This window comes from Octopus bimaculoides, chromosome 19 (assembly GCF_001194135.2).
Source record: "Octopus bimaculoides isolate UCB-OBI-ISO-001 chromosome 19, ASM119413v2, whole genome shotgun sequence".
In the NCBI taxonomy this organism is placed as follows: domain Eukaryota; kingdom Metazoa; phylum Mollusca; class Cephalopoda; order Octopoda; family Octopodidae; genus Octopus; species Octopus bimaculoides.
This window is the reverse complement of record NC_068999.1, coordinates 30,769,531-30,780,548: the sequence shown is the minus strand read 5'-3', so window position 1 is coordinate 30,780,548 and position 11,018 is coordinate 30,769,531. Positions and strand designations below refer to the sequence as shown.

General features: G+C 33.4%; 1 protein-coding gene across 9 annotated transcripts in view; it reads left to right on the top strand.

Moving 5' to 3' along the window:
• LOC106871878 (blood vessel epicardial substance-B) overlaps positions 1-11,018 on the top strand; it is a 535,134-nt gene that overhangs the window by 177,218 nt on the left and 346,898 nt on the right. The window lies entirely within an intron of this gene.

Genomic DNA, 11,018 nt, shown 5'->3' with positions numbered 1-11,018 from the left:
GGCTTTGGTCAGCCCAAGGTGCCATGCAGTGTGAATGAACCCGGAACCATGTGGTTGGTAAGCAAGCTACTTACCACACAGCCACTCCTACGCCTGTTTATGTTGTTATAAATATCAGAATATGTGTTAGTCTTAAGGTCTGTTTTTGTCGCTTCTACTACCCTATTTCTATGTTCGTCATTTTTATTCAGTATATAGTTATTATATAATCTATTAGTTGTTTTATCTGTATTTATTGTATCAATTATAGCTTTAGTGTTATGTTTTTCCATATCAAGGTTACATTTTCCTTCTTGTAAATGTTTGTTTGTTATTAATTGTATGTGAATAATGCTTAATATATTTAATTCTCTATTTGTACCCTGTTTTTGCCAATGCAATATTGTATAATTCTTTGTTGTCATTAAAGATATCTTTGTTAAATGAGAGGTAATTTATTCTTTTTTCTATATTATTAACTAAACAATCGGTAATAGACTTTGGATGATTACTTTTTATATTAATATAGTGATTTTGGAGTTAGGCTTATGGTATGGCACATATTTTCCAGTATTAAGGTTAAAATTCATGCCTAAAAAATTGAGTTATGCTTTTTCAGTTGAAATATTTAGTCTAAAACAATTAAAGAACTGATAGAGTTTTTTTCTTGTATAATTCTAGTTTTCTATTTGAAGGGTTTTGATGATAAACAGTGCATCATCCCTATATAGACCACCCACTATTTCTGGAAATTTGCTATTGAATTTTGTAGAATGTATATACGAAACAAATTTGTGACTTGGGCTGAATTAGATGATCCCATAGGTATATCAAAGCAGTCGGATGTATCTTTTTGGACCCATAGTTTATTATCAAACTTAATTATTGATTTTTTAGCTGTTAGTATGGCTTGAATTTCCTTCCTAGACAATTTAGTATTATTTTTAGCAAATATAAGGGCACTATTTAGGACTGTTGCGTGAACTGATGAGTAATAGTCATTAATATCTACCTATAAGAATTTACATTCATTTTTATCTTCTATCTTGATGAACCAGTCTATTGCTTCTTGCATATTAGACCATAATCTCAATTTAATTTTGTTCTTAAGTTCTTCTATATATTTATCAATAATATATTTACTAAGTTTACCTATATCTGATTTAGCAGGGCAGATTAATCTAACTTTAGAGTTTGTTTCAAAATTATCCTTGTGGTCCTTTAAAAAATTCTAGGCCTTAAAGGAAAAAAAAATATTCAGTTATATCTTCAATAGTGTTACCAGTCATAATTTTTTTAGCTTCAAGATTTATAGTTCTTAATGTATTTCGGGCAATTATGTTGTATTTTTTGGTCATTTCCTTCCTAAGTAGATCCTGATATAGATCAGTGTCCAATTATAGATGCTTCCTGTTTCATCAGAGTGAACCAAAATACCTTCCTTAGATTTGAAATCCGTGTTTATTGATCTTGACTTCCACTGATGTTCATCTCTGAGTGGGTGCTTCATGAATTTGATATTTCTAACTGTATCCCATAATTCGTCTTCAAAAGCATCGAGATGTTTATTAGGTGGTGGTTATCTTCTTGTTTTAAAATGTTTTTCAATTATATCCATTTTGTTGCTTCTATCTTGATTTATACTTTTATTTACTTGTTCGAGTTTCTTATCAAAATAATAAACCTTACACCTTATTCTGAATTCCTTAGTTTTGTTTATTAGATCCTTCAAGCATTCCTGAAGATGCTATGGGAACGTCTTTTAAAGAGACATCCAATTTAATTGTCTCCATTTTTCCAGTGGAATTTTCAAATTAATATTTATATATACTATATATATCTTAATGTAATAAAAAGTAATACATATACACATTGATATGTGTTAATAATATTCAGTCAATTCGAGGATGCTCATTTAGAAATCCCAATAAACGTTCTTCAACTAGTCTTAGTAAATTCATCTGGAAATTAAAAGACAGTAATATCAGTTTTAAAATTAGATAGAAAATTATATGTACTGCAAAATCTTACCACCCACCTGATAGAATTTGTCAACTCTACACTTTAGTGTGCTATAACATCCATTTTACTAGCAAACAATTATTAAATGAGAGGGTTGAAAAATTCTCGGCTTGCCTACACACTCCTGAATATCTATTTTATAAATATCATTAACCATTCTTTGATTAATATCACTAATTGTTAGGTACCTTATTAACCATAAATATTTTTACTGAATTTGAAACTGAATTAACTAGATCTTTATTAGAACCAGCAGTTATCTTTATAATTTTGTGAAATGTAAAATATATATTATATCTTGCCTAAATATACTTATTTCTAACATATGCATAATATATAAATGGTTATATTTTAACAATCATTCACTCTTATTTTTTTTTCATAATATATATAAATAATATCCCCTTACCTATAAATTCCTAGCATATGAGTTATTTCTTTCTTATTTTTAAAGAATAAATTAAATTATATTACAATTCATATTTATTAAATAATCTTTAAATATCAACACTTGGTTTAGCTACTAAATAGTTCTATTCTAATCTACCTTAGCAAAATAAAAAAATCGATCATGAATACAAATACTGCACTTTTTCTTCGTATAATGTTATACACTATTCCTACATATAATGAAATGATCTCCAATTTACTTATTCATTTAGTTAATAATTAATTATTAGAAACATATGTTACATTATAACAAATACCCAATATATGCTGCCACATATTCTACTATATTTTATTTCATTATGCTATATTTTATTCTATTTCTCTTCACTCTCTCGTTGGACTTCTCTTTTAATTTGACCTCTTAACTGATTAATTCTAGATATTAAACTTCCCAAAACAACTCTAACAACTTAATCTTTCTGATAATAGATAAATGAAAATAATCTTTTACTATCTAACTTATCCTTCATTTATTTTATTATATAATTCTTCCCTTGCATATTTAAGTATCGTTCTTTCTTTTTCTTTAAATTTATATGCTATTTTACATATATTTATATTTTTCTTTACTTTTTATATTATATCTTCTTACTTTACCTTTATTTGTATGTTATTTTTATTTTTTTATTTTATTGTATCTTTATTTACATGCATAATTCACTAGCTAAATACATACACATAATATATATAATCTAACTTTTTAAACTTCTTAGTAATTCATCTACACCCTTTCAAGAGATATATTAACCTTTATAGTGTATAAGCTCATAAAGCCCTAATGAGATTCTGCCCCATATAGTTGAAAATGATGACCAATTCTTAGCATATGACTTTACCCAAATGCTTAGAATTACTAATCACCTATGGGGCATGACTCAAAACATATATGTATGTTTTTGGCATCTACCATTTCTTTTAGAGCTTTATAATTCATAATTTATTTGAATTGCTTTTATAAAAAAATCTTTCAACCTCATTATATCATACAAATAAATCTATAATTCTCCATTTTCTTCCTTTTATCAGTATTAATATGTATTACTATAATATTCCCTAACAAAACACCAATACTTTCTCCTTATATGATGGTGATTAACCAGTGAAATCTTTGGATTATTTAATCCCTAATGAGGACCTGACATCCTCGAATTGACTAATATATATATATATATATACACACACACATACACACACACACACATACGTACATACATATGTATTATGTATGTATAAGTGTGTATATATGTATGTATGTATCATCATCATCATCATTTTACATTCATTTCTCATGCAGGTGAATCTTATACCTTTCAGTTAATGAATGATTTAAAACTCTAAAAGTTATTCTATGAGTTTGACAAAAACTCTAATCGGTAAAATACTTCTGGTTCTTATTCTAGTTTTTAATCTAAACTAATCTACAACCACAGTGATGAGCTGAATTGGGTACTTGCTAGAAATAGCACCAAATCTTCTTGAAATCACATCTTAATGTCTTAAACAAGGAAAGAACACATTGGACATGTTGTAGTCATGCAAACCCTTTACGATAAGATGCTTATGACTGGAAGATCTTTGATTATAGCTAACTTGGTGGGGATAAACAACAACAGCTACTATCACAGTATTTTAGAAACATCCAAGGTTGTCATCAATAAGAACATGTATGCTTCTGGTTTTTCCTTTTTATTTTTTGTACTTTGTTTTTGTGTGATTGTTATTTTAATTGTTATTGTTATTATTTAAATTTAGACTTCATATTTAAAGACCATTGTGTTATAAACTGAAATATAATGTCTAACATAGACACCGTGCTAAGAAATTTAATGGGCCAGGGACAATCAATTACATGAGACTTGAACTTGACAGGTACTCTATTTTATTGATGATATCATAAGAGAATCATGAAGGGTGGTGAACTGGTGGAATCGTTAGCACGCTAGATAACATGCTTAGCAGCATTTTGTCCATCTTTATGGTCTGAGTTCTAATTCTGCCGAGGTCAACTTTGCCTTTCATCCTTTCAGGGTCAATAAAATAAGTACCACGACTTACTTCTCCTGAAATTTCTGGCTTGTGCCAAAATTTGAAACCATTATTAGAGTATTATGATGAAGATAATTTAGAGACATAAAGTGATAAATATGATTCCATTCTAAGAAATCATCATTGTCATTACCATCCTCATCATCATCATCATCATCATCATCTTCATTTTGTCACTACCACTGGTGGTGGTGCCGCATAAAAAAAGCACCCAGTACACTTTGTAAAGTGGTTGGCATTAGGAAGGGCATCCATCCATAGGAACCAAACCACAATAGACTATGAACCCTGGTGCAGTCCCTAACCTTGCAAGTTCCTGTCACTACCAACCCATGAAAAATGGACATTAGATGTTGACAATGATGATTTTCTGTGATGGCATGGGTCAAGCAGAACTTATTGAAATAGTTTTCCATGATCAGATGCTCTTCTGGTTAACAACCCTCACCTGTTTCCAAGTAAGGCACTATTTTCTGCAGTCCTTTGAATAGTGAACAGTTCACGAGCAGAACATGTATTTTGCAGCAGATTGTAAACAAAGGCACTGTCTTATACAAAATAACTTTGTTTTTATGCACCATGAATACGTCAAGACAAAGCCACACAAGTACACATTTACGTGTGTATACATATATATGTATGTGCGTGTGCATAGATGTATGGTGCATGTGTATGTGTGTATATATATATGTGTGTGTGTGTGTGTGTAAATATATATGTATGTATATGTGTATGTGTGTGTGTGTATATGTATATATATATATATATGTGTGTATATATGTGTATGTGTGCATGTGTATATATATATATATATATATATATAAGAATAAGGTGTGTTATGAGCATTTATAGAACATGTATCCTATGGAAACTCAACAAACAATTAAAGATGGAGAAGAAAAGGTGTTAAAAGAATTAAAAAATTTTAATCCATGCATTATATTATATTATCTTTGACTTCTTCTGATAAATGCTTTATATGGAATGTCTATTGCTTAATTACTTATCTTCAAACAGAGAGAGTGTTTCTTAAACATGTCTCACTTATATTTTCAAACAACCGTTAGCCACATCAGTTACAGTTCATACACAACGAGACTCAACACTACTTTAGCATATTTTTATCTTTCATTTTTCATAAGCATATTATGCATATCCAAATATGTTATGTGACACTCACTCCATTTAGTCTTCTGTAACAATATAATTTTCTTCTGATGCATTCTTTTTGATGTATTCTTCCTTTGCACTGAAGAGAACAATATGTAATTAATTTAATTATAATTACATTAATTTCTAAATTTTTCTATGTTATTTACATGTTAATATTACTGTTCGAAACGATTGTATGCATAGATTAAAATTTTATAAAACCTTTAACACCTTCTCTTTTCCATCTTTAACTGTTTGTTGAGTTTCTATAGGATACGCGTTCTATAAATGCTCATAACACACCTGATACTTGTAACATTTTCTTATTCAAAAAATACTTACAACAGTAAACTACCAATTTAATATGAAGAATCTTTATTAGAAATCAAACTTAGGAACCACCCAGAGTAAAGGATGAAATAGAACTCAACCTTTTCTCTCTTTCTCTCTCTCACACACACACATATCATTTAAGATACACAACATTTAAATGTGAGCTACTAATAGTTTCATGCAGTGAAAACACAATTTGGCAGATTTAACATGCCTTGTGTCTCTGAGCAATCGTTCAAGCTCAAATACACCTGGTTGGTCTTATTTAAAAAACAGGATACTGGTCTATGAGAAGATATGAGAAAAAATGAGAAGGTAATGCAAAAGGTGGAACAAGAAAACAAGAGGTGAATAAAAATGGAAAAAAGAAAGAAAAGAAAAAGAAGAAAACCAATAGTTGCATACCCTTTGTCAGTCAAAATCAAAATTAATCTACCTGGTGTAGAATAATTCAATGGGGAGGAGGTCAAATTCTGTGAGACAGCCACATAGTCTGCAAAGAGTGATAAACTCCACTTCGACAAAAAGAACTGGCCCATGTAATTGTATTTGCTTAAAATTTCAGATCTGGAATAAAGTAGTGTGGAGTAATTCTTGGATCTAAAAAGAATGTGTGATCTTTTCACCATATTTAGCATTCATGTCTTTGATCTCTCTTTGATCCATTTACATTTGTTTAAAGAGGTGCAACACAAGGCATGTTATATAAATTTGCCAAATTATTGGGTTTCCATGGCATGAAACTATTAGTAGCTTACATTTAAATAATGTGTATATTAAATGATATTTATCCCTCATTGGATGAAGTACTCTTTCTGTTTAAGTACTCTTACTGCAAATAACAGAACAGTAAACATATACTGTACATTTCGGATAATATACCCACACTATTGACAGACATATAAGTGCTTTATGGTCTCTTAGATGACTCATGCATGCACACACTGCCACAAAATGTAGAGTGTATTGTGATAGGTCCTCTGTGGCTTGTGCCATATAGCTACACTTACCAGCAGTGCACTCTACTTAGTCACCAAAGATTATAATATTATATACATCTTTTACAAATAGATTTGGAATATTACAACTTGGGATATTCAACAAAGAATACACCGCTGAACAAACTCTATACAAGGCTGCTGCTGGAGAAAATAATCAAAGTGTTCAAGTGGGTGAGATGAAAGGCTTTTTACTCTGACCAGCCCAAACCACCAATGGAAACTGAACATTCTAAGCTTTGATCCAGGAAGTTTCCACCCAAGATCAAGAAACTGGAGGCCTTCAAAAATGATCTATTGAACCTCACCTGAAATTCCATAAGTCCTCAAACCCTTTCCAACATAAACTTAGAACAGACACCAGTAGGCTTAAATCTTCTGATAGGACCAGTCTCTGCTCTGATAAAGCAAAAAATTTATATAGAGTAAGTAGTGACACATACGCACAGCTACTTAACAACAGTATTACACAGACGTACGGGAGGGCTACCTTCCAGACGTATGATAGTAGTAACCAAGAGGCCAGAGATATAGCGTTTAAACTAGGCAGAGAAAATAGAGTAGAGATGCTGGCAATGAAAGAAGCCTTTATAATGATCAAGGATCATAAACCTAACTTTGCCTCTAACCCTGAATGTAGGCTGATAAACCCGGCGAAGTCTGAGATCAGACAGGTGAGCAAACGGCTCATCAGAAAGATCAGTTACGGTGTTAAAGACACCTCTGACCTTGCCCTGTGGTGCAACACCAATGAGGTCATTACATTGTTTAAGACCAATAGCAGTGGGAGTAGAGCTGGGTTTACCCAATATATAGTGGATTTTTACCCATCTATATCAAGGGAGCTCCTGTTAAAACCACTGAACTTTGCTAGGGCCCACATTGAAGTCAGCAACAAGGACATACACATTAACATGCACACCAGAAGAACCCTACTTTTCAGTAAGGGGTCAGCTTGGGCCAAACGTACTGACCCAAAGAGCTCCTTCGACATGGCAATGGGTGCCTTCAACAGTGCTGATGTATGTGACCTGGTCGGTCTCTTCATCCTAGATATACTAAACAAGAAATTCCCTTCAACTAGCTTTGGCCTCTACAGAGATGACATGCAAGCAATATCAAGAGGGGCTAATGGCCACATGCTAGATAGGCTCAGAAAGGACCTCACAGGTACCATGAACTCCCACAGACTGAAGGTCACAATAGAGACCAACCTGAAAACGGTAGATTTCCTTGACATGACCCTGGACCTCGAATCTGGTGCCTATAGGCCCTTTAGGAAACCAGATGAGAAGCCATCATGCATTAACACAGGTTCCTGCCATCCAGCCGTAGTGTTCAGGAACCTGGTTAAGGGTGTTAGCCAGAGAATCTCCAGCTTGTCTTCAAGCAAAGAGAGCTTTAATGTTACCGCCCCACACTACAACTGGGCTCTGGCTGCCAGCAGGTTCAAGGATAGTATTAGTTACATGCCAGACCCTAAATCCACCAAGAGAAAGCACCACTGGAAAGTGTAGTGATGCAATGCTTCTCTTTAAATGTTAAAACCAGAGTAGGTAAAATGTTCCTTAGTTTAGTTGATAAACACTTCCCCCGTACTAATAGATTCAACAAAATATTTAATAGACATACCTTGAGAATATTCTTTAGCTGTGCACCTAATGTAAAAAAGATTTTAGTAGGTATGCTTAAACTCATGGCAGAGGCAGAATGCTCATTCAGAAGTAACACAACTTGTCCACTGAATGGCCGTTGTAACACGGAGACAGTTGTATATGAAGCAGAGGTAACAGCCATAGGACCCAATGGGCAACCAAGTGTGCAAAAGTATGTGGGGGCAACAGTCTTTCTTAAACATCTCAGAGAGACGTAATGCTACAACCCTACTGGTCTTTGAAAGAAAGCAGCACAGAGTGCAGCATAAAGTGGAAGATCCTGGAGAAATGCAAACCATACTTCAATAGCAGCAGGGAGTGCAGGTTGTGCCTGGCTGAGAAGAGAGCAAGTTTAAAGGGTACCCAATGCCCAAATATTTATCTGAAATGCAGGAGTGAGGTGTTTAATTCTTTCCCGCATGAAAGGAAGTACCTCTCATCATACCTGTGTGCCTAACCATGACTGCAACCACAAGTCCCCAGCCTCAACCGTCCAACAATGCCTTCTGGCCCAGCAAAGAGTTTGACCAAAAGCACCCATGTACACACATGCACACCCTTATAAGGTGAACACCCCACAAAATAGACTGCCTCCCACCTCCCCCAGCATATACTCTTTCACACACATTGTACCCCCCCACACATATATAGACCCCCAAAAACACACATTGCACACTGCATGGTAACATAACCCCCCCCCACACACACACACACAACCTTAACCAATACAGAAAGAAAACAGACCAATGAATACAACTATATATACCTACACTCCTGGAAAAAATTATGCATATAACACCACTACACGTATCACACTTAATAATGCACACTTCAAGATAACTCTTACTGGCTTCACAATATACCTAACCAAGGGACATAATTTCTAACCTAATTCCCTGGCCCTTTTTTGTTTCACCACCTTTTTCACAGCAACCATAAACTGGTTGTGTTAATCTACCGCTGACAATAGAGAGCAGTCACCATATACCCTTTCATATCAGCTAACTCTGACAAGCGTAAGGTTATGTAATCGGATTGTTACCTAACACTCCATTATATTCCTTGTGTGAAACTGATTGGTAAGATTAGCCAGGATGGATATATAATACTGTACATTTCGGATAATTATATATATATATTTATATTTTCCTCTCTTTCCTTCCTTTCATGAGCATCTGATAATACAGTACTTCTACCACTTCCTCGCATTATTGATTTTTCTTGTATGTTCTTCTTTGTTTGGATTCACTATATATATATATATATACACACACATACATACATGCATATATATATATATATATATATATATATATATATATATATATATGACAGGCTTCCTTCAGCTTTTGACTTCCTCACCACTTACCCTTGTCTGTGGTGGGCTGTGTATGTGAGAGAATATATAGATCAGAAAATATTCCCTTTAGCCTCAATGTACAAAAACTCAAGGGAAACATTAACTGTTCTATGAACCTCAAGGCATGCCATGTCTTACACAGCATGCCTTACACAGTACATCAGATACAGCATACTTTACACAGCATGCCTTACACAGTACATCAGATACAGCATACTTTATGCATCATTCATACTTTATACAGCATGTCTTATACATCACACCAGATACAGTATACCTTACACAGCATACCATACACAGTGTGTTTTACATAGCATGTCTTACACAGCTTTCATACCTTGCACAACATGCTTTACACGTCATACCATGTACACCATGTCCTACACAATTTTAATACCTTACACAACATACTTTACACTACATATCTTAAAAGAGATACCTTCAGGACCGTCGCTAACCCCTGCAGTCGCAAGTGGCCTCCGCGGTTCAGTGGCCCCGTTCTAAGATCAAACTACATAGATGAGCCATCTATTTACTTTGGTTAAGATGTTAACTGAAGATTTCAAGCCAGACGAGGAAAAAAATACGAGGGTATACCGTAAATAAATTTAAAAGAAACGAAAAAAGTAAATGGAAAAAGCTTGTCAACAAATTCCCTAGAGATAAAAAGAAAACGAAAGAAATCCAAAACAATGAAAATAAGCACAACTTCAACCGAAAAGACAAGAAAAAGAAGCAATGGTGATGAAAGGTGGGGATGTACACTTATACATACATACAAACATACCCACACAGGCATACGTACACACATTCATACATACATACACACACATATATACAGCTGGCTTTTATCTGTTTCGGTCTGCCAAGTCCATTTACAAAGCTTTGGCCTGCTCAGAAGAGAGAGAGAGAGACCTGTACCAAACACATATACGTCTCTTAGTCTCTCCCTCTTTCTCTATTCATCTCTCTCTCTGTATATGCATATATATATATATATATATATATATATATATATATATA